The sequence below is a fragment of the Triticum urartu genome, chromosome 7, assembly GCF_003073215.2.
Source record: "Triticum urartu cultivar G1812 chromosome 7, Tu2.1, whole genome shotgun sequence".
Lineage (NCBI taxonomy): Eukaryota > Viridiplantae > Streptophyta > Magnoliopsida > Poales > Poaceae > Triticum > Triticum urartu.
Window position 1 is genome coordinate 176,759,580 of NC_053028.1, and position 5,767 is coordinate 176,765,346.

The following is a 5,767-nucleotide window of genomic DNA, read 5'->3' on the forward strand; positions in this document are numbered from 1 at the left end:
CCTTGCTGATATTGGATGCCTCTTCGCATCCTTATGGCATATCCCGATGACCGCCCATCCCCCAATGGCCAATAGATGTTGTGTAGACAGAGCATATAACATACGTCTTATTAGAAGTAATCGTCGGTGTTATTATCGGTCTTCGTAGACATTTCTGATTACAGACCTGTTTGCCGCGTATCACACACATCTTGATATATTGAACCATTTATGTTCTCTTTTCTCAACGCAAATAGTTCATCCGAGTGAACCGCATGCCATATATCACACATACCTTGATCTGGCTGACCGTTTCTATTGTGTTTCCTAATCACAAACAGTTCATCCGAGTGAACCGTATGCTGTATATCACACACATCTTCATCTCGCTACCCGTTTCTTTTGTTCCTCCTCATCGCAAACAATTAATTGAACTGAACCGTGTGCCCTGCATCGCACACGCAACTAAAATCTGCACCATGTTTGATATATCCTCCATTGGAAATGTTTTGCACCTTTTTGACCGTTTTTACACCACCGTTTGCGATTATTGTATTGCACACAGTTTTGTCGAAGGGTCTCTGATCGTAGTGTCGCATTAGCAGTATCCTGCAGTAGCGGGTGCTGGCTGCTGGTGCACCCACTGTCCCATGCCCTTATACCAAATATCTAGTTGTTCTTAATCTAATGCCCCTGGTAAAATGAAGCCATGCCACTATTATAAGCCATGACAAGTTTAGCCAAATGTTTTTGCTAGTAATTGTTTGAGACTCCAACTGTTTCCTCTATAGTTTTTTGTGCAAACAGGGATATCCGTTTCACCTCGTTGCCATTGTGACCTTTTGGTGCACTGCACAAAACACTTCTTAAAAGAAGTGAATTTTACGTTGTTTAACTGGAATGTCAGAATGGAACCGTTGGTTCATTTCGGTGGAACTGCACATAGGGAGATCTGTGTTCCAATCCTCATCATCCATATTGGCACCATAACCTTCCGTTAGGTAAGAATGATATTTAATGCATGTGTTCATCTCTATTTTGCGACTGCCATGAGAAAATAATGCTATTGTTTACTAGTACACTTGTACTCCCTCACTGACAAAACCAATCCTGAAATAGAAGGCCAATCATGTACTTGGTTTCACCAACTGGTGAGGAGAAAGAGAAACAGAGCATGAAGAGGAAGAAGAAGAATAATAAATAGGAAATGTAGATCACACAATGGTACCGTCCTATGTTATCCTGACATCTTGCTAGTGGTATTGTATTGTTTTGTTGCTACTAGTCTTAATTTACTTGGAAGACTAGCAAGATGCCCGTGTGTTGCACGTAACATCAAGATGCATTTGTATGAGTAGTTTATCTTGTGAGAGAAAAGGATTAACGAGTGAAAGCCTTATTTGCAAATGTGGAGAGGGTTGTGGGTACCTTTTTGCAAAATTGCCATAGTTTCCTTCCTATCCGTCAGATATAAATCGGATGGCCTATATTTCAGGATGGCAGGCAGGCCAACATGACTAACTCTGTTTTTCATAAGAGGAGTAGAGTAGATAAGAATAGAGTAGAGATAGATAGAGAAATGCAGCAGAGTAGTATTTGGGTTGACGACACATCATACTAATTAAGTGGATTCTGGATGCATCTGTGACCCAGCTCTACACGATCAACAGTGCCAAGGTGATCTTGTTAAAGCCGAGGCCTCAGTTAAGGCCATCCAAGGGCTCCTGCAATGTTTACCTTACATGTGAGATGATCCTCCAGGGAGCCATTCCACTGCTACTGTCTCTCCTACAAGGGCCCTAAATGAATTAGGAAGCACTAATTTATTGCTGCCTAATTTTCCTGTCAGAGTTAAACAAATCTTTAGTAGCACCCTATGCTGAATCATGTTCGTGTGTATGTGTGTTTGTGGAGGTGAATCATGTGGTGCAGTAGGGAGGGAATCTTGGTAGTGTCATGACATAATATTGCAATTGTTTTGCATGTCAATTTATTGCCATTGGTTCAATGAGGCAATGTTTTGCGTATTGTCTGTCATGAATTTGATGCTACTATTAGAGTAATATGCTAATGTCTTTCTATCCTTTCTCTCTAAGTTAATGAAGGTTTCACCTTGTTTCTACTTGTGCAAATAGGGATCATGTTGTGCCAATCATACATTTTAGTGGAACTACACAAGACAATACAATGAACCGTATCCCAGCCAGTGCTTTAACTCTGTTGGAAGTTCTTGATAATCTTTCAATATAATCTCACCACTGGTAAACAAGAGTGATTTCAACCATACATTTGAAGTGCACAAAAATATATATACTATTGAGTGATTCCAGTGAGTGCTTTATCATCTCTTCTAGGACTACATGAATAAGCTTTTTTGCTCAGGTTGGTACCGGCCTATGTCCCTCTTCCATAGTAGTTTGTTATCATCTCTATTTGTATCGTGCAACTGTGATGAGAAACTCCTTTATCTTTGCACGTTAAAGTTTTTCAACCTATGATACATGGCAATGCTTTGAATGTTGAGCTAATTGGCACTGATTAAATAAACTAATACCTCTCTTTAAGCAAGACTACTATGTTGCTAACTTTTCCCATTAAGATAATGAGGGTGCTTCTATTTGTTAGTGCATGTGTCATCACCTAGTCCCACTATTACAGTAATCTCACTCTCTCAATATATGTGCCAACAGGAATGCTCGATTTTGGTGGAACTGCAAAAACACTTTGGGTGCATTGCCTCAACTACTTCCTTCCTTTCCTGTCAGTCGCTTATCTCATCTTGCTTCCTTCCTTTCCTGTCAGTCGCTTCACTTATCTCGTCTTCTAGTAAAAGGAAATAGTAATTGATATGCTACCTCACATAGGTTGGTACCGGTCTTTATCCTAATTATTGTGCTTGTCATATGTATTGGTAATTTGGTATTGTGCTAGCGTTTGCCGATTTCATAAAGGAGTAACTTGAATCCTGAACTCGTAGGAAAATCATTACATTGGGCGATTTCAGTAGAAATGCACAAAAAACTCAGATGGAGAGGTACTTATGTTGCTGCTATGTACTCCAAAGTTCACTCTGACAAGCATCGATGTTCAAAAGAAGAAGTGCTTATATTCATTCGAGTATCAACCAGCATCAACCAGTTGTCAAACTCCAAGTATTAGGAGAGTGAACGCCAAAAATATTGCTTGGCGCATAGCCCAGAAAAACATAGTCCAGTCTTTGGTCCCAACTTGTGCCTTTTGGTTATAGGCACATATGGTAGCGAACTGTGTGGCATGGAGTCTAAAGATTCAAGAAAAGTTGGTTGACACATATATTCATCTAGCAATTAATCAGTTTGCACGCCAGGGATGCTCCATTTCAGTTGAATTACACAAAAAATTTGGGTGGTTCATTTTTTCAACCGCCTCCTTTCTTGTCTGCAAAGTAGACTTCTAGCGAGCTACAGGACCAAGATGAGCCAGTAAACTAGTTGGATGAAAGTAGTGGCCAAGTTGCTCAAACCTCCCTCAGCACAACGTCGCTATTTCAAGGATAAACCTACAAGCAAAGTTCAGATTGTTTGTGTTGCCTCTTATGTACTCGAAAGTTTACTCGTACAAGCATTAATTTTAGCAAGAAGTACCTTTGACTGAACACCATTTACCAGTCTGTAACCTAGGTAATTATAGTCTGTCCATGGATTATATTGGCTGTGATCTCAATCATTTGGATGCATAAACATACTGAACATGTGTATATCTGAATATTTTTTCTGAATTATCTATGAATATTGTCTTGTGATCTATCAATCATTTGGATGCATAGACATGCTAAACTTGTATATATATATATGAATCCTTTGAGTTGTTGATTGTGAATGTTGGCTATGAATATGAGTGTGTCCTGTGAACCTGATTTTGATACGAATGTTTACCTTTTCTGTTGTACTTGTGTGTGAACTTGTTAGTATGTCTACTATGGGATTTGTGGTGCATGGGTGTCAACGGCGCACCTTCTTCCTGAGAAGGATTGCACCTGCTTGTTAGGCTAGCAACGACACATCAGCTCTTTTTAATCTTTTTGCTCTGGCTTCCCCCATCCCCGCTCAACCCCTGCCATAATGTTTTTGGCCTCAAAACAAACATAGTACTGCGTTGTTTTTGGGGTTGATGAAAAATTGATTGCTGCTTTCTGTAGGTTGGCCCGCCCAGCAAATGGGCTGCTGGTCCACCACGAACTGGGAGGTTAAAAATACAAGTTGTATGGTGTAGAGGCAAGTAAAAAAATGCCATCGAGAGCCATCCACTGAAAATAATAATCACGTCTGATGTGCTTCCACAGTCGCGCCGCCGGCCCCTCTTTAATCCAGTTCGCTCCATTCCCCAACCGACAGCACAGAACGGAAGTTTATTTCCCCCTCGGGCCTACTAGGGGATTGAAGAAGCGCGACAAAGAATGCAACACCGGTGATGGCTTCTTGTCTAAGTGATTTTCAGATAAGAAACTGCATGTTTCAGAGGCAGAGCATTTAAATCAACAAGCACTTTTCAAACATGGATAATAGAATGTTGGAAATTTTATTCATGGTAAAAAATGGAACTAACAACAAGTTAACATCATGTGTATCAAAATTCATGTATAGCACATCTTCATATGATGCAAAGTCAAAAAGATATTTTTCATCTGGGTAAACTAGGGAGGGAATTTTGGCAAGTGTTAGATATTTTTCGTCTACACCAGTTGGAATCGAACCCGGGCAGTATAGCTCTTGGGTGAGAGGGCTGCACCCACTGGGCTAGCGCGGTATGTTCGAAAGAATGAAGGCCTCTTCCCCGGCTCCGGTTCTTTCCAGTCAGTGTGCGCTCGCTGTGGCGCCGCCGTATGCCGTTGTCAACATGCTAAAGAAACAAGAGGAATCTGGAGAGGACTGTACGCCAAGAGACTGACAGTGGGGACCCACCAGGTCCAAGCCGTATATGCAAGCAAGTGCCCCATTGGAAAAAAGCTTCCTCCTAATTGTATACTAACGTTGGGGCCCATGGGTTTGTCAACCTTAGTCAATAAACGAAATAAATTTCCAACGATGACTATCATCGGGGAGGTTTTTTTTCAGGGGTACCGGGGATCTTTTGTTGTTGTTGTTGTTGTTGTTGCGGGAAAGGGGTATCGGGGATCTAGCTGGTATCATTTTTTTCCAAAGGGCGAACAAGTATAAGCTAGGCCTAGATTTTGGTTTTTAATATGCATAGCCCACGACGTACAAAGACAATGGTTTCAACTTATTTTTTGAGGTCCATACCGGCCTATGGGCCTCCCAGTGTAGGTTTTACTTTTTCTTAAAGATCGGTACCACATTATATATATTTATATTATTACTATTATTGTATATTTAATAGATACTTATATATACATTATAAAAACATCCCACGTGTTATTAATATATAAAAGTAAATGTTTAACAGAACTTGGCAAGGAAAATCCTGGTTGTTTTTGACTCACAGGCAAGGAAAATCCTTGTGATTGCGTACAAAAGCTTGTGAAGATTTTAAGGACCAATGTAATAATATTGCGCTCATTTTTGTTTTGAGAAATAACTTGCTAATTTGTTAATTTTATATAAAGAAAATATGTCGCTCTGGTTGATTTTTTGATATTAATTGCTCCTTCTAACCTAACATTGTATATAGAACGAGTCCAGCTAATTCGTGTAGTTCAAGAAAGTGTAAATGGGCTGGGATTTCTTAGAAAATATTAAATGGGCCGCATTTACGCGAAATTATTTGTTCACCCAGCCGAGCAAATGGACCG